Source organism: Cuculus canorus, chromosome 13 (genome assembly GCF_017976375.1).
Source record: "Cuculus canorus isolate bCucCan1 chromosome 13, bCucCan1.pri, whole genome shotgun sequence".
Classification (NCBI taxonomy): domain Eukaryota; kingdom Metazoa; phylum Chordata; class Aves; order Cuculiformes; family Cuculidae; genus Cuculus; species Cuculus canorus.
In genome coordinates this window covers 11726911-11746432 of record NC_071413.1, presented here as the reverse complement: position 1 = coordinate 11746432, position 19522 = coordinate 11726911, and the positions used below count along the sequence as shown (strand labels likewise).

Below are 19522 nucleotides of genomic sequence, written 5' to 3'. Positions count from 1 at the left end.
GGTGTTGTGGCAGCACAGAGGGGTTCGGAGAAGAACAGCAGAAATGCTGGAGACCTTGACTGTGTTTCGGGGAACCGCTTCTGCTGCACTGATTTTAATTCCCATCAAAGTTAAAAGCAAAACTCTTAAGTAACTGGATTGAGTACAGCGTGCTCAGTCTCTGCTGGTGTTATCAAAAGCAATACTGTGTTTCTAATTTGAGAAGGCTTTTTTTTTTTTTTTTTAAAGGAGTTTAAAACCAGAGGAAGCTGTCACATCCTGAGTGACATCCTGTGTGCTACGGCAGCGTTCTTGCTGCTCAGTGATCAAAATTGTGATCAAAATTTCAGCTCGGGGAATAAAATCTGATCCATGTAAAAATGTATTTGCCTTGTGAAAATCTTGTAGTATCGCACAAGCTATTTTCTGATGGTAAAATGCAAATCTTAAATCTATATCCAAGCAAACAAAAAGATTAATTAAATTAGTTGTCTGGAGGAAATGCAGAGGACACAGTTATTGATTTGATTGTAGTAATTTCATTTTAATATGCAAGATTACATTTTTAATACTTAAAATTTATCAGTGTTTTACAGCACAGTTAATTATTTCTTGAATTGTGTTTTGTTCAAGACCGCTAATTTGGTATCCATCACTGCCTGGCTACTGATGTGCTGTCTGCTTTTCAAAGTGCCCCTGACTCGCAGGGAGCTTGCGACTGCCTGAGCTTCTCGGTACCGCCAAACACCTTTGGGTGCTGCTGACTTTGATTTGCATTCATTTGGCTTCGTGTTGTATCCCGGGGGTTGGGCAGATGCCTGTCCTGGGCAGCTTTACCGTTGCCTGTCTCGGCGTGCAGGGTTTGACAGGGAGCTGTGGTGTGAGCCGGGAGCATCTTTGAAGGGATGGCATCAAACTTTATACCCCTCCCACTCAGGACCAGGGTGATATTTTTTTTTTTGGCAGTGTTTTTATCTGCTGTGCCCACTCCTCCAGCTCGAGGAGACTCAACCGCTGGCTCCTGAAATTTTTGAGGTGAGGGAGAAAGTCAATAATTTGCTCCCTGCCTGCTTGCAAGGGCAGCGTGGCTGGCGGGGTGGGCGGTGGTGGCACGTGGTGCCTTCTATGTTTGTACACCATAAGGGGGAAATCTGCCCAGCAGCCCCCTTTGCTCATTCTTACGTGGTGTGAGCGGCTAAACTGGCAGAAAGGGAACGAATTGGAGTTTTGGTATCTTGGCAAAATGTTGATTTAAACAACACTGACCTAAGAAGCACAAGTTTTATTAAAAGCAGTGTGTTTTACCAACTCCTTAGTTGTGCTTGGCACTCTTGGAGCCTGGTGTGCTGAATCTGACTGGGACAATTGGTATGACCGTGGGCATATGAGTGGCCTTCAGCATCTGTAAGTGAACCTTGCCTGAGGAAGGAGAAGCACCATCTAAAATTAATTCAGCTCTGCCCACAGCATCAGGGAGTAATTTGCTCCCATCTTTAGTATTTGGAAGTCAAACTTAATGAGGGTAGATGAGATAGGCTGGCTTGTCTCCTTAGCTAATTTATCAGCTTTTAAATCTGAATGTATACATGTGTATTGCTGCTGGGAAGTTGGCAGTATAGTTAATTTTTCTGCTTTATATTCTACATTAAACTGCTGTATGCCTTCAAGCACCTGGAGAACACAAAACAGTCTTTTATAAATATGCTTAATAACACTGTTTAAGGTAAAAAGAAAGCAGTAAAGAGGAAGACCCTGCCCTTCTGGGTAAAAATACCCATGTGGATGTGGATGAGTGTGTTAGCCCACAATAAATGGTGCTGTATATTAGCTGGGGTAGTGGCGCGGCTGGGTTTGTTACTTATTCGCTGTGGGTGTGAATATGCAGGTGAGGAAGTAATGAGAAGGTAGGATGCTGCACAGTCCCTCTGTCTGGTGGCTGTCCCTGTGGCACCATCTGCCCATTGCACAGAGGGTCCTTGGCCCATCCTGCCTGGGCACTGCTGTGCCAGGCTCCTTTTCCCAGCTGACTGGTTTCAATCCAGCAAGGACTGCGTGCTGGGGAGTGAAGAAAGGGGGTTTTCTTAAGGTTGCAAACATGACTGCTTGTAGTTTTAGGTGCTTTTGGTAATTATTTATTATTTACTCCTTGTGTATTAAACTAAATGTGTAAATGTTTAGCAAGGACAGGGTGGAGAATCACTTGAAACAACATTGCAAATCTCGAAAGGATGATATTTTAGTTTTTGAAGCCTTCAGTTGTGAAAACAGGGCAAGATTTCCTTGTGCCAGACACATGGAGGAATGCAGTGAACATTGCTGGTGAGCGGTAATGTCCTGTAGGAACCGGTAGATGAAGGGATGCTACAATGGGTGTGACTTTCTCCTTGGGTATGTGTTTAAACCAAGATCACCAAGACATGTCTCCTAAAGTTCAGTCCTTCTTACTTGTGGCTCTCTCTGCCATGGATTAATGTGGCTGGGTGGTCAGAAAGTGCATTTGGCAGCCAGAGTTCCCTGTTCTTGTCAAATAAACAAATGTTGGATTTAACTAAACTGTGTAAGAATTAGCCAGGCCTCCGGAAACGGGACAGCATTAAGTTCATGATAAAGTTTGAACAATGGAGAGATTATTGTATTTGGGCTCATTTTCTGCTTTAGAAATGATTCTCTTGTTAGATTGAGTAGCTCTCTCGGTATTGCATTTTTCTGCTGTCCCTTCCCCACTGGGATCCTCCAGGCAGGACCTGTTAGTGCGAAGGAGCTTTGCATCCGCAGCCGGCACCGTCGGCAACGTGTCCTGTGGGGCAGCGGCAGTTGGGGCGCCTCACCCAGATTCTGGAGACCCTCTGCTCCAGAAACCACCACCTGCAGGAGGAGGTCAGCACTCATCACCTGGGGAACAGGTGAAGGTCTGTAATGGTTATGTGCTTATTCCTTCTCGGGTAAAGCTGAAATCAGCCTAATGAGGGTGGGCAACCAGGAGCTGCTGCTGGGAGGATCCAGGCTGCTAAATGGGTTCAACAGGATAAACGCATCACTTTCTATCAGCCTCTTCTCGTTTGGGAGCAGGCCTGTCTTTTCATCCATCAGTTAAGTGTAGAGAGACAAAAATCTGTATTTTCCCTCTTAAGAGTTACAGAATTAACATTAGATGAATAGGTAAACTCTTATTTTTCCTGTCTGCCCTGTAAGACATTTTCAGAAAAGTTTTGTGATGTATGTGTATGCTGGCAAATTATTTCACTTTTCTAGCTCTCAAATTTTATTGAATTTGGGTTTTTTTTGCTTCTCATTTCAGTCCATAAAAGTGGAAAAGACTGCTTTGTAACCATACCCTTTTTGGCATATTTGAAATAAGTGGTGTCTAGTCCCCTAGTATGTTAAAAATAGAATAATCTGATTTACGTATGTGAATTGGACTCCTAGGTTCAGGAAAATATAGTATTATTTAAAGTTAAATATTTTGTGAACGTATGGATCCTATAGCTTGATCAAAGCTGTACATTATACTTTGTGAATGCAGAGTTAGTGTTCATAGCTGGGGTAGAACAAAGTGTTTCTAGCTCCGCTTTTTTCAACAATCAGGTGAAAATTCTCCTAACGTTTTATTACTGCGAGAGTTGTATGGTATTTTTTCTTCTCGTTAAATTTCTGTGCCATTTCCACCCAGTGGCAATGTTGAATCTTGTTTTATAAGAGAAGGATCATTATGTATAATCAAGTAATTTAAACAAATGATCTCTCAGTTCAAAGAGACATATACTATAATATAAACTCGCTGAAATGAAAAGCTGTTGTTTGACACGCGTTACGCTGTATTTTGAGTTATTAAAAGCTCTCTTATTTTAGTTTTAAAATGGCCCTGGCTGCCAGAAGTTTGGGGTTTTTCACTGATTACTATCCTGTCAGCTGGCGCTTTGATGACAGCGTGACAGCGACGGAGATCAAGGAGTCTTGTTTCCAGTTAAAGTTTAAATGATGTTAACTAGCTGTCTTTGAATAATGCGACACCACAACCCCAAACACAGCTATTTCAGCACACTTGGGGGAAAAAATCTGCAGCTAATGACACTTCAGAAGGTGATACTGCCTACAAAGCCCATTCTGGGTGGTTATTTTCAGATGGTGCAGACACACAAGGCAAATGGAAGATGATCCTTCACTGCTGGACACAAAGTGTTTGGCATGTGTTTTCCATGGATAGCCTGTAGCCAACTTCAGCCATTCATTCCCGCACTGGGCTAACTGTGATGGGATGTCCAAGATGTGAGGAAAGAAGGGGTGAAGCTGGAAAGGAGAAGCTGAGGGCAAGCCGATCTACCTCCTGCCAGCCCTGGAGTTGCTTTTCACATTTTCCTGTCCCTTCTTTGGCCTTTCAGAATGTAAGTTACATTTCTGTGGGTACCCTGTAAGCATTTGGGCTGTAAATCATTAACCTAATGCCTCTTATGATCTCGTTACTTCCACATAAATTAGTGATGAGTCTGGTTAGAAGAGAAGGCTTCTCTCCAAATTGCAGCAACTCAAATAGCCCAGAAGCAGACTTTTAAAAGTAATCTTTGGGTTCAGCTGAGTAGGTGGAAGTGTGGTAATTTAGGAAACTGATTTGTGGTTTTCAACAGCATCTATCATATGAGCGCAGATGTGAAAAAGAGTATTTTTTTTAGTGTTTTTTTTCTTTTTAATTCAACAGTGAGTTAACTTATTTAAGATGCAAGTGTGTTTTTTCTTTTTTTTGTATGAATGTCTTTAGAAATGTCTTTATATCATTATTTTAACAGAGCAGGAGATTTTTTTTTTTTTTTATCCTCAAAACTTAAGGAATAAGAGCAAGCGTCAGGTCTTTCAGGTGTTCTGCACTCTGGAAGGATGAACAAAAATGTCCAGGCTTGAGCACAATATCTGCTGTGGTTCCTCCCTCTACAGGAGCCACTTAAATGTCTTGATTTTGAAGGAGGGTTAGTAATGCTTTTGCTGAAACAGTAAACCCTGGCTTTTAAGTAGGACTTGAAGTACCTTAAGGTCTCAGGCTTTCTAGTCTTTCATGTGTTGGAGCTGTTGGTGAATAGATGTAGAAACTGTGTTATCGATGTGAGCAATCAGAATTAACCAAACATCCCACCTTGGTGTCAGGCCATCTGTTGGCCTGCGTGAGAAGTGAGTGAGTGCAATATTGTCCTTTTTGGAAGTAAAATATTCCCAGTTTATTGGAAAAGGTGTGGAAGAATGTGTCCCATTTCCCTGAATTCGAATCTAAGACTATTTTAGTAGTCTGCAAGGTGCTGAGCTTCAGACTGTGGGGGATGCTCAGAGCTGCTTTTCCAGAGCTGGTGCAGTGAGTAAAGCTGTGGCAAAGAGCTCACCATGACATACCAACCCTAACCGCTGCATGAGGAAGCCTCTGGCATGGCCAGTGCCAAAGGGCTGGCACCAGGAGGTTACTGGCGAGTTCAGGTCTCCTGGGGTGTAGTAGAATCCAACGATTATTTCATGTATTTAGAAGAATTTTTCTGCCACTTCACAGACGGAGATTATCACAAAACCTTACCCTAAAAAAAAGGCACGGTTTCACATTTTTAGACAAATCACTTGGATGATGGAGGAGAAAGGACGTCTGCGCCTTTATTGATTACAGTTTTGGTTTTCTGATCAATAGAAAGTTTTATGTACACTTGAGTGATGTTCATCTTAACAGCCTGTCCTTGAAACCAGTCAGCACTAATACAAACTGATGGTTTCCCAGAACACTGTAGTGTCCATAACTCCTACAGAAGGGATGTTGGCAATCAGTCCCCTCTCTACCATATTGCTATTTAGACAGTTCATTTGTCAGAGTGACTTGGACTCGTTTATGTACTGGTGTGTGCATGGCCAAAGCATGCCTTCATCATGAAGCACGAGTAGGCAGGGACCAAGAACAAATACAGCTTTTATTTACTGCAACATTTCCATAAGATTATATATTTTATATGTATAATATATATATTATATATTCCATAAGATTATAAGATTGTATAACTATATCAGGGTGTCGAGAAAACAACAGAGAAATCTCATTAACATGGAAAAATACAAGTGTGGATAGGAAATATATTCGTGTGTCACAAAAATTTGTAGAGGAACTCTGCTTTGCTGACCTGTTGTCTATGGGTGAAATTTGCCTGGGAAAAAACATTAGTTCAGCTAGGTAACCTGGTTTGCCTCAAGTGTAAACTAATTGTCTGAGTGGCTTTTATGGTGGTTACATTGGAAAAAGTTCTTTTTTTTTTTTGGAAGGTAGATGCTTTTGTACATTTCTTCATGGTTTGAAGAAGAGATTTGTGGATTGTAAGAAGTAGTGACAGAAACCATTCAAACTTGGGGGACTTGTTTTACAGCAAAAGCATCAGCACAGTTATGTCTTGTTTGTATACGAATACTTTGGCATCTGCGTGTGGTTCTGGTGTGGGAAGTTTATTCTGAGGGTTATTTCATAATACCTATAATGGTACCTTTTATGTAGGGAAGTGGGGCTATTTTCATTCTTATTTGAAGTGCTGTTCGTTTTGTCCGCTGAATGTTATATATGACACTTTATGTATTTCTTTAAGGAAACTTCTGTCAGCGTATCAGCCGTGTGTGGAAATCCCCACGCCCCAGGCTTAGCAGTGCTTACAGGAGACAGGACTAAACAGTTTTGGCAGAGACCAGAAATCAAAACAAGCAAATAAATAAAACAAGGAAAGATTGCAGAACATAAAGCTCTGACAGGAGCACTTGTCAGAGAGGCGCAGACACAATCTAATTTGCCTCCAAGTAAAGATAGTTTCAGCTAATGTTATTCCCTGTGGTCTCTGCCCATAGAATAGGGATTTGAACCACTGTAGAGGCGCTGCATTTAGTCTTAATATCGGTCCTTTCCTTTCCATATCACAGCTGTGCATTTGGTTGGTTCATTCCCTCCTGGTTCCCAAATACTTAGCAGTAACGAGACTATCCTGATGTACTCACCTGCCACCACACTTCTATTTTTGCACGCCAGCTGGAGCAGGGTGTGTGCCCCACAGCTACCAGAGGTGTGTGCCTTTACCCCAGGATGTGTGGATAAGCCTGTGTGCATTTACAGCAGCGTGCGGGCACCGGGCATTTGCAGAAGGGATGCAACCGGGCTGTAAAACCGGCTAAAAGCCTCTGTGGTTGCCTGGAAAACTCTGCAGCTCCTAGAGAGGTTTGCTCAGGCTTTGGTTTAGTTTTGCTTTGGTTGCAGCATGTCTGAATATTCACTTGTGGTGGAGAGCAAGATAAGTACGTGTCCCTTCAGCATTTTATGAAACAAAGTAATGCAGATATCTATAAGTGAGACATGACATGAAGCATACAGATAGTAAGTTTGGAATAGTTCTGGGAGTTAAGAATTTACATGTCTTTATTAATTATTAGATGTTATTAGTGAGTGACTAAGGAACTGGGAAGCTGTAAGCGTTCTTTTGAAGTAGTGTACCCAAATTAGGCTAAATAAATAAATAAATCTAAAAGTGTCAGGGAATGTCTGCTCTAATGAATTTTCTAAATACACAAATCGCACTTATTAAATCAGTGGATCTTTTAACTGTAAAAATATTATTACTGTTACACTGGGGAAATCCATTCAGAATTATAAAATATTTGGAAACTCTTTCTGTGTTTCATTTCACTGGAAAGGTTGTAAGTTTAATAGGAATACAAAAAAAATAGGCTTTGGAATAAAAGTATTAAAAGCCTTTCCCCCTTTCTTTGTGTGCCAATTTTCAATAAGAACTCTGTTCCCCTTTTGGTCTTGTTTAAAATAAACTACATGTATAACAAGATGTTGAAATTTATGGTACGTTAGTTCTAAGGACAGGTTGTTAAGGGGTCATAAAAAATACTAGTTTCCATTTTATGGTGGCCGAGTTGGTTTTTCTGCAAATTAAATTTGACACTACGAAGGGCTATGTGTGATATATACAACTTTCTCTTCCTCATTGTAATTTCTTTCACCTTAATGCAGCCAACAAAGCCTGTCTTTCTTGTAGGAAGAATCTCAGCTGGAGAATTTCTCTTGACACGTGCAATAAAATTCATCAGTAGGAGACCGAGGGACATCTATGCCCGGGGGGTGTGGAGCACCCGCTCACGTGGGTCATTCCATGTGGCTAAAGAACCTCTTCTCATGGTAAAGGAGGCAGGCTGAGTTGCTGGATTCTTCATGCTTTATACCTGCTTTTATTTACTCTTTTATCTATAATTCACTTTATGGTATTTATTTTATACCTTCTGTGTGTTCATCGAAATATTTAGGCTTGCGTACAAATAAGACGGACTTTCCCGTTAGTATTTAAGAGGCACTACAGAAGAGTATATTGTTTTATTATTAAAATACAATTTATGAACCAGAAATTATCAGAGATGCAAATTTATACTTCTTACATATTTTTTTCTTAATAAGAATATGTATATTTTCATCTGGGGAGAAAGCAGCATTAAAATGAGTGAGCCTGGGGAGTATTGCCACACACACTCAGACACAGACACACACACACACACACGCTTGCATGCACAAAAGAGCCACAGTGAGCTATTCGCTTGAGAAACAAACTCCTATGAATGGCCCTCAAAAACCCATGCTCACTCAGGAAAGCCGAAGCCTTCCTTGTTCGGCTGTCGCGGGTCTAATCCCTTGCGACAGCCCCGCGACGGTGCGCTAACATCCCGGCGCACTTATGCTTTTGGAAATTTGTGTCTTTCTGGTTGCGACCAGCATCAAAGAGGAGGGAAAAGGGGAAAAATAACTCCACTCACCAGATGGGTTTTTGCAAGCCCTCATAGCTCTCATTAAAATGGCTGGTCAGGAAAAGCCTCCTCTCTTTTCCTGTGCTATCTGTGCTGCAAGCATTGCTCACCAGTGAAAAATTTCCAAGTTTGAAGGATTAGTAATAAAACCCAGTGTATTATTTTAGGCTGAGGTATAGAAATTTGATCAAAGTACTTTTTTATTTTTTTTTTAAATTTTTTTTTTAGCCGTGCTTAATAGCCCTCAGTGCTGAATGGGGTGTTTGGATGGGAGTTGAGGTGCTCAACAAAGTGGTGCAGCAGCTCTGCTCCTGCTGGAGCTCAGTGCAGCAGGGACCAAGGCTTTAGGCGTAACGGAGTAAAACCTGCTTTGAAGCATCATGAAGAGACTTAGAAGTGTAAAAGTAGAGTAGTTGTATTCTTTACCATTTAGACAGTGACCCTCAAGGTAATTGTTCCTGTTTAAGTAGTTTTCTGTTCTTTTTATCACATTTTCAAGTATGTTTTTTTTTTTTTTTCCCATTGCCTGGAACCTAGGACTGGAAACTGGGGTCCCACTGCCACCCCAGGACAGGTCAGGATGGAGGCGAACAGTATTCTGTTGCATGTGAAATGGGAGAAGTTGCATTTGCTTCTGTTGTTTCTGGATGAAATTCATAGTGGGAAAGTTACTGTGAAGTGGGACTTGATTTACAGTGATGGAGAGATGAACTGGAGAGTATTGCATCCTGACAGCAGCTCCTTGCTGGGGGAAAGGAAAAGGCTACTTGCTGGCACAGCAGGAAGGTCTGGAGGGATGTGACTATTGGTGTGACTATATTGGGACACTGAACGGGGGTCTTTTTTTGTGAGTTTTTATTACAGCCCTGCATTTGGTCAAATGATTTTGACTAAGCAGAACACAGAAGAGTGATGCCCACTAGTAACAGTGCGGAACAAACTGTGGTCCAAGGTATGATGTACTTAGTTTGCTGGTGCACGTGAGTCTTTGTGCTTTACCAGGGCAAGAGGTAGTATAGGAAGTTACAGCCCCACTGCCCATCTGCAGATCCTAGTTGTGTACCTCTGTTCTTACCTGGTTTGGTTCTTGTTTCCATATGAAAGTTTATGTAAATAAATTTTAGAATATTCTCCTTTCTTTGCGTTATTAGTCCATACTAGATGTTAACATTTCAGCATCTTCACTAGCTTCCCCCAAGACAGAGCCAGAACATGTAAATTATTTTATTAGGTGTCCTGCTTTTAGAGAAACTTTATAGCTCTCATGTAAAAATAGTGCTCTTTCCTGCCTCTATTTGTTTGATGGGTTGCTTGTTTGTTTGGTTTTTTTTTAATTCTGCAAAAGCAAAGCATGCAATAAATCTCAGTTGGTGAGACCCTGCATCCTCTGTGCAAAGCCCAGTGTTTGAACTTCAGGGTGCTTTGGCTTTGTTCTGAAACTTTGCTTCATCGTAGCCATTTGTTTACATTCAGGAAACAGTAAAAGGCTTTCTGGTATCCTTTTCGCCTGTACCATCCCTCCAGCTGAACTCTGCCATGTGCACCTTGTCTCTGCCAACCGCAGCTCTCGGGTCTGATGTCTTCTGATGCAGAGCCCTGCGTCCAGGCTGCAAATACTGTCTCAGGTGATGGGCGAGACTTGTGTGCCCTCACTCACCAGGTGTCTGTTCAGACCCTTCATTAGTACCAGTGGGTATCTACACCCAAAGTGTGGAGGAGGGCGTAAGGAACTGCGAAATTCATGATTTTATGAGCAATACAGGGAACACCAGATTCACCTGTTTTGTTTTGCTTGAGAGTTAAAGTTCCTGTTTATATGTAGGAGGTCTATTTTTGAAAGAGTGCAGACACTATGGTGACAGTTGCCTTAGAAATGTGTGTAATAATTCAAGGAGGATTGCACCTGCAGGCAGCCGGTGGTTGATGTCCCCTATTCCTGTCTACAGGAGCTGCCCACCGTGCTCTCTATGTCCTCACGCGTCTCCACTTCCCTCCCCACCTCTCTGCTCTTTGCCTGTGCTCTCTCCTCACCAGACTTAGGATGGTGTGGGCTGGGGCTCAGCCTGCGCAGGGCGGATGAGGGTAGAGATCCTGGGTGCTCCCATCCATTGACATCTCCATGAGAGGTGCTTAGGGACTGATAGGAATGGTTGGACTCGATGATCTAAGAGGTCTTTTCTAACCTGATGATTCTATGATTCTGTGATTTCCAGTGGAGCTGATCGCAGATGATGGAACTGGGGGAGCCCTGGCCATGAATGAGCCATTGGTGGGATGGATCCCTTGAGCTACGTGCGGTGCACCCCATCGGTCTTATAGCCAGGCAAACTCCCATCAGAAAAAGCAATGGGAACGGTACTTCCTGATAAAATCTGGGGAACCTAAAAATGGATGTTCCCAGTGCCAGCCATTGCTGAGACAGTTTTGCACCAGCGTGCTAGGAAAATGTGGTTCTTTTGTGGGCCAGGGCGCTGCTGCTGTGGGTCTCATATGTAGCACAGACAAGAGGACTCCTCGGCCAGGTGCCTCTTCCCAGGCAACCTCTAAATTCTGAACGTTTCGCAGATTAAATACTATATATTGCAATTAAAAGGCAAAAACCCCACCCTGCCCTCTGGAGATTAACCTTTAGTGTCAAGCTGTAAGAACCGTCAGCGAGAGTATCAATTCCCGGTCTATAATGTAAAGTATGGAAATGGGGTGTCTGGAGGCGCAGTTTTAAGAGCTATAAGCTTAATGTATTTCATGTCTAAGATGTTGATCTTGAGAGCAACATGAAACATTGGCTGCATTTGATTACACCGTGCACTCGTATTTATTTACATAATAGATTTTGATGCAAAATATCTGTCTCCAGTGGAGTCTGTGAATTAGAAACACAAAAACTGAATATGAGCACTGGGAATAAATATGCTCTGGCTTGTGAGTCAGGTGTGTGGTCCGCGGGAAGGGCTGTGATTAGCTGTTATGTATGTCCTATGGTCTTTCTCGTTTTACTGAGATGAGATTTTTATTTACAATGATCCCTTTCTCTGGCTGCAGTTTCGTTTTTTCGCCGTAGCCTTTGAAAAGGCAGACCCGTTAGCTGCGCGCAGATTTACTGTGCAAGTTTAAGCTAATAGATACTTATCAGGCAGGCTGTATTTGGTGATCGTCCATCATTTGCTCATTAAACAGTGTATCTAAGTGATTCTCATTTCCTCCCTGCCATGTCTGGAAAGGAGGAAACTAGACACATTACGATGGAATATTAATGTCCTGGAGGATTTAGTCACCCATAATTAGATCTTCTTTGCATAAACCTGCTAGTGCTACCTTATTTTGCTGTTTGTCTTGTTCTCCTTAATTACCTTCACATCTTTTTCTGTTCCTAACTATCTTTTTTTTTCAGCTTTCCTTTGTAATTCTGTCCTATTTGTCTCACCTTTCTTCCTTTTTTTCCTTTTTTTTTTCCTTCTTTTTCTTTTTTTTTTCCTTTCCCCTGACCTAGAGAGCACAGCAGTCTGGGTTTTCCCACTCCTCCCTCCATCACACAAAAAGCCTGATTTTGCCAGCAAAACCCCCAGTCTCTGCCAAGCCCTGTTACTGACTTTGGAGAAAAGCAGCTAGAGAACTTTTGCAAATTTAGTCTCTGAACTACCTAAATAAGCCATGTCAGTAAACCCTCTTTTCTTGGTCCCTGGCCTGCTGGCCCATGAAAGGAGTAATATATAATGGTCCTGTTTAGGGTGGAAAAAACCCTCCTGGCTGAGGGCCACCGATGGTCGAAGCGCCCGTGCACCAGAGAGAGAACAGGGAGGCGGCTCTGGAGCTGCAAGTGATTGTGCGTAGGACCACGCGCGGTTCCGCAGGGGAACCCGGGGACTAGGGCACGGGTGAGGAATATGCCGTCACCTCTCTGGGGATGCCCTGGTGTCCCAGTGCTCCTATCCAGCAACAACCAAGGGGAAAAGTGACAAAGTGTTGCTAAAGCTAAATGGAAGGGATCACACAAACGGGCAAAAAATATCTAGTAAACACTGGGAGACATGGCAGCAACCCTGTTGTAAAGTAGATTTTTTCAAAGGGAGGAAATCAGCTCAAATGGCTGGTATAAATCACACCTGGCTGCTTCTGCCAGCTATCTTTTCATTCCCTTGAATGCTGGTGTGGAGGCACCAGGGGGATTTCCCTTTCCTTTTCACTGCAAGGTGCGGTAAAAATGCATCAGGATGCAGTCACAGGCACCTATTCTCGGTACACTGGCAAAGCCACACAAAACTGCTGGTTTTCCTGCTGAGCATGAAGGTTTCCCTCTGCATCCCAGTGGGAGAAAGCCCCAGCCTGCTGATGAAGAAGGGCAGCCTGGTTCCTGGGGAGCAGTGTGATGTGATTCGGGGCTGGCTCTGCACCCTGCTGCGCTCCCAGGCAATGGACCACAGCTCTGCCGCAGCGGCACTTCACTTAAAAAAACAGATATGACCATTTTTCATACTGCTTCTTTCCTTCACGGCAGATTTTTGTGTTTGGCAGACTTTTGTCTCGCCAGTATTAGGAGGTGGAGAATCTTAACAGGGGGCATCTAAATAGGCGAGAGGGAAAACCTTGCCCCTAGCCAGGAGGTGACCTGAACAGAAGGGGCTAGCTGGCTCCTGCTCCAAGTAACCAATCTCTTTTTTTGGCTTATTTTTTTGCTGTACAGTGCTGCTAGTTGTGGTAGCAGCTTCCAGAGGAGTGAGCTTCTCTGGTCAATAGGCAGAGTGAGAGAAGAGGTGGTATTCTCCTCTTTCCATTTGAGGAGCAAGCCTATCTGCACCTCTTCAAAAGACAAACTCTAGATGTGCATGGAAAATACCAGGCTATTTAAAGCGTAAAGATTATTAACATCTTTTGTGCTCCCGCCATGCCAAGCAGCTGGAAACTGGTTAATTTACAACCTTTCCTCCACAAAGTTTTGAGCATCCTTGGCTCATTTTGACTTTGTGGAAATGGAAGCTGCTCTGCATTTCGTAGGATTAAGAGTGCTGTATCAAATCCCAGGCTGCGAGTGCTCTGGGATGAGCTGCGGTAGATGAATGGTGGTCAGATGGGGCTATTCTGTGCCCTGTGCTGATTAGGGAGCATGTAATTTCGTGTGATGGGTGGGATGGAGCAAAGGCTGGGTAGGAAAGCACAGAGATGTGTATCAAAAAAGCCTAAAGATTACAGAAGATGAAAGAGCTCGTGCTTGTGAGTACCTACAGCTAGGTCAGGGAAAAGATGTGATTATTGTGCAACTGGCTTACAGTGCAGATTGGTGCTACAGTATTTCTCCGGAGGAAAAGCTGTGAATCTTGACATGTACATTACAGCTAATACGCAGGCATCAGTGAGGTTTCCCCAGGTTTATCTGAGAGCATTCTGTCAAGAACAAAATCTGACAAAATCCTCCAAACTAAACCATGGCACCAGCATTTTCTGCACTTAAGCTATTCTGTACGTGGTGCTTTCAAGTGTTGTTTGTAGGTGAGGGAGTGGCCTTGGTCCCGAATGCAGCTGTTGGTAGCAGTCCTGATTCAGGAAGATTCCCCCATCAGCTGAGGGACTTGCTTGTAACCCAACATATTTCTCAGCAGTTTCTCAAACTGTCACAGTTCCTGACATTTTAGTTAGCATACTATGGAGTTTTTATATCGTGGGAAGTGTTAAACTGGTCCTTGTGGTCCTTGAAGGCTGTGTAATAGGATAAGGAAGCATACACATGCCATCTGAATTACTGAGGGGCTGTTGCTCACTTGTAAAGCTTGATTGCATCTAGAAATCAACATTTGGTTCAGAAGCGTCTTACTTTGATAAGGTTAACTTCTTTCCTGGGAGTGATAAAGTGTTAAATAAGCGCTGTGACTGTGAATGGAGTTCAGGTAATGGTAGCCCCATAAATAGATGTTCTCATTCTTAGGGGAATGGATGCTGAATCCTTTCAGAAGTTTTTCTGAGCACAAAGAACTGAAATCTTTGAGCCTGCAGCACTCGTGACCTAGCAATTAAATAAGCATCCTTGGAGAACATCTGAGACGAGTGGGCAAAATGCAAATATTTGGCCTGTGTGGGAGTGCTGTGTTGTGGCGTTGCCATTGCCCACAGTTCCTCTCCATGTCAGCCTTGTCCTTGTTCTGGCTCTATCATTTGGTTCTTACAGTCGGTTGTAACAGAACAGAGGTCTTCTCTAGGCATGAGTGAGTCCTCCTGTGCTGGGGCAGAATGGGGAGTGGAAGCAGAAGCATGTCCTCTCGCTGCCGGCAATGTCCTCCCTGCACCAGGCCACAAGTGGACAGTGCACAAAGTTATCAGTTTTGAGTTGACTAACAATGAGGTTTTCTACATTACCGAGGCTGTTTTCAAGTCCAACCCAGCTTTCCTCAAAGGTTTCAGACTCCCAAATGCCCCAGATTTCACCAAAGGGCACGGCTGTTACAGCAGGCACGGTCTTGGGTGAGTTTCCTGTAACTACAGCATAAACATCACCCCGAAGGGTGCAACTAAAAGAATGTCTCTGTGTTTTATTTCCACTATTTTATCTTTTTGTGCTGACAAATACTATGGACCATTCACCAAAGAGAAAAAAAAAGTTAGTGTTTTGAAAATAGGAATACAGTGCTATGAGCATTGATATCGAGGTTTAGTACTTGACTTGGAAGCTGTTTTCTTGCCCACCTTTTTTTTTTTTTACAATTCAACTGTTTAGTCTATTAGGCACTGGGAGACGTGCACACTCTCTGTTGGTGCAGTTTGTTGCACTGTGGGTGCTGTTCTGTTGATGACACACAGAGCAGAGTGGGACCAAAACCCTGTCCTCTTGCTCTACTGTCTCTATTTTACTGGAAGAGTAAACATGTGCTTTTCCAAAGCATTTAAAAATGATCATTTGGATGGAGAGAGCAGATAGAGACAAGGGTGAGAGTGTAATTACATAGCAACTTCTGTGTTTGCAACCACAGCTAATTTGCAGGCACACAATGTAATCTGGGGAGAAAATGAGGTGAGTTTGTGTAGGAAAATGGGAAGTATCCAACAAAAAAAGTGAAGTGCGCTTGTGAACGTTCTGCCCGAAGCAGTGATTTTGTGTGTCTTCATTTTTGATGCCTGGTATGAAATGCCTTCAGAACTTCATGAAATGCTGAGCGTTCACCCTTATGTCATCAGGACTTCCCATGAATTATTTAGAGCTGATACAAGGTCTCTAGTTGCTGTATAAAATCTCAACTCTGTCTTACAATGCTGCTGTTTCCTGTGCTATTCCCAGTCTGCAGAGCATTTCAGGTACGTGGGTGGCTCCTCCCCAAGCCGAGCATCAGTGATGCGGACATGTGTGTCTGTGTATTCAGAGTCATTAACTAGCACAGATGGAAGTGTCTAGTCCTTGACTTCAGTAGTTATGGTTGTGGCTGGTGTGTCTCAGAAAACATATATTTGCGTGCTAATGAAACAGAAATGATTTTACTGTGTGATGTATTTTGGAAGTGATTATGTTTGAATGCCTTATACCTCTTCACTGGCTGTTTTGCCCATAGCCACTACTTAAATACTAGCATCCACAAAATGAATGTTAATTCATCCTGGTCACCTGGATCAACCTAACTTTCAAGAAACGATGAGAAAAATGTTAAACTGAAACTTTAACTGAAAAATCAGCTGAAGTGAATTACTCTTTGGCTGGTATTTCAGACTAAGTTTTGACTCTGTTCTCGGCAGCAAGAGCTGGGAATCTCTTTGCAGCTGTAGCAGCCAAATCGGATCCAGCCTCACTGTGCCCTCCTGGGGAGGACTGGCCAAGCCCGGAGTCAGCTCCCACGGGATGTGTCCCCAGACAGTGGGCTGTGGGACTCTGCTTCTCGGAGACCAACATCTAGACTCTGCCCAGCCCAGGAAAGCTCCTCCTGCTTCCTCCTGTGTCCAGCAACAGCCGCGTGCAACTGAGGGCAAATTTTAGCTGCAGCTGCTTGGGCGTTGAAGTTTAGTTTGGGAGGAAGAAACAAATTGTCTTTCCCCCTGATTTCCATGGCTTCTACTTGCTGCTGAAGATGAGGTAAAGCCAGCAGTGACACCACTTCAAATGCTGGCTCCTTAAATAACAATTTATATCCAGAAGACTAAGGTGGCCAAGGAGGAACCTTTCAGCTCTTGATTTTATGTGTGTTGTGGAAAGAGGGCAAAAGGGTGATGGAGTTAAGTATCTCCTTACAATTACACTCAGCGTCTGTGACAAATCCTGATCACCTATTTTTTTGCATCATCTTCGCAGGCGCACTTTCTTTCCAGATCTCTTTGGATTCTTAATCCAAATGTCTTTGGATTCCTAATCTTTTGTTTTCTTGGACATGCCATGCTTTTGCTCCTTGTTTCTTTACACCCACTACCTAGCTTAATGAGTAAGGTGAGTGAGCAGTCGAGGATCAAGTGCTTGGGTTTGGGCTTCCAAATGGCAACCCAAGAGAAATGTCAGTCCAATACAGCAATATCTCTTGGAAGGAGCTCAGCTTTAACCCTTTTTTTAATGGGTGATCCTATGAAAGATATATGCTTAGAAAATTATTAAAAAACAGCAACACTCTCCCTCCCTCCCCAAAAAAAGACAAGAAAAATGGGGAATAGTGGTGTGAGCAGGAGCTGCAGGGAGATGTGGCTGTGCCTAAGCTCGAGCGGCTCCTCACGTGGAGGTGCAGCGCTGTTGGCCGTGTGGTGGGTCTGTGCAAATGGAGGGGGAGAACCTGGACCCATGACTGCAGTAATATAGAGTGAATTTGAGTGCTGTCATCTTCACATATATGTTCCCTGTCCCCTTTTCAGTCATTAGGGAACAAAGCAAATTAATGCCAACAGAGGCTGACTCAAACCTTTGCCCTCATTTAAGGGATTCCAAAAAACAGTTTTGATTCGTGCTGGAGCCAGCTGCCCTACAACAGCTCAAGGACTACAGCACTCTCCAATGCTTAAGCAACATGAAAGGCAGTATGTTGCTAAAATTACCAGTGACCAGTACTGATCTCCTATACTTCTGCTTGGCTAGGAATTTATTTCCTTTATGTATTTTTAGCAGACTTGACTTTTTGTCACCACTCTTCCTAAGATAAAATGTAAAGAAATAAAAAAAACCTCAGCATAAAAGTAGTGATATAAAAAGATGTCCAAGCAAGCCAACCAAAAAGCAGTCAAGGATAAAATTAAAACATTCCATTTGTCTGTTTTGAGTAAGGTACATGAACTGCTTATTTAGCTTATTTAGTTTTGGGGCCAGAACCTCCCAAATGTAGATCGCGCTGTTAAAACAAGAGGTGTATTTGTTTAAGAGTGAAATCATGTTTAGCATAATTATGTCCAGAATTTTTCTGTTAAGAGACGGATCAAAATGGGAGCAGGATGGTGGTGTTCAGATCACAAAATGGTAGATGAACCCCTAAGAGAGAGCTTTTGCAAGCCATGCCTGCCCTTCCACTGTCAGGGGATGGTACCAATAATGGCTTCAGGAAGCTTGCAACTTTGTATCTTGCTTTTCTCTATCATTTTGGAATTTAATATTTTGTGATGTGGCCTTTATACTACTGTAAACTCTTTGGAAAAAGTATAGCAGTGTCTCAAGTATGGCTTTTCAAAAGAAGTGGCCAAATTCTGTTTTCCTCTGTTAGTAAACGTGCAGACGAACAGGACTGGAGCTGTGCCCTTCTACGGAGTACGCGTTTGTTTATGATCTAAACATAAAACCAAAATTTGTCAAGGTATTGCCTATGTAAGTGATCTTGTTTGTTCCTAATGCCATATGATGTCACTATTGACATCAACCTAATAGATAAGCTTACAGAATGCCAGAATTCCTTGCCGAATTGAAAGAAAAGGAGAGGAGAGCATAAAATCAAGAATTTTGTGATGAAAATGTAAATACTCAATGTAAGTAATTACTGGAGCAGGTGCCAGGGCCTGGGCACACACGTCTCATCTGGTCAGTAGGGGCTGTGATTATGACTTGGCAATATGGTTTGGACTTCAGTTCCAAAATTATGTAGAACTTGTATTTGAATCCAACGTAATTTAGATTAAGGATTTGAGGTTGTTCAGTGCATGGTACAAATGCTTTTCAACAGGAAATAAAGACCAATGATTTAAATTTCTTTGGTGTCGTGGTGACAGAGCAGGCAGGTGAAGATGATCAACTTTTGCAATTAAAAAGAATTTTTGCTGTTACCACTTTTAGCTGCTTAGTCTGACATTAGTAAAACTGGCACTAATATCAGTAATAGCAGGATCAGGCTCTGCTTGTTGTCAGTTGATCTCTTAGTTTTTTCTACGAATGTACGAATCAAATGATATTTTATAACTCTTCACAGGCAGAAGGTTGTAGGTATGTCACTGTCAGTGCTGAGCACCTGGCTCTGACAGCTTCCACATCAGCAAGCCTTAAATGCAGTTATTTATGACTACCATGTTACAGAACATGAGGCACATTATAAGGATGTCTTTTAATTCTGGACTCTGAAAAAAACCCTTAAGATATCACTCGGTTCTGAATATGGCTAATATATTAGTATAAAAATAAGGCAATTCTCTCTTCGTGGTTCTTTTCTATGACCTGTTACAGCATACATATCAAAATTAACCTCTATGTTTATGATGGCAGTTTTGCAGATGCAAGTTGTTGCAAATGTAGAAAATGTGAAATATGACTCCTTAGCAGGTAATGTTATTTAAACCTCTATTAGGATTTCCTATGAACTTGCTGTTACCTGTTCAGAAAGAAACTGCA

General features: G+C 42.6%; 1 protein-coding gene across 2 annotated transcripts in view; it reads left to right on the top strand.

The window, feature by feature from the left end:
- Nucleotides 1-19522, top strand: part of ZNF423 (zinc finger protein 423) — a 230498-nt gene that overhangs the window by 20510 nt on the left and 190466 nt on the right. The gene's annotated exons all lie outside the window — the stretch shown is intronic.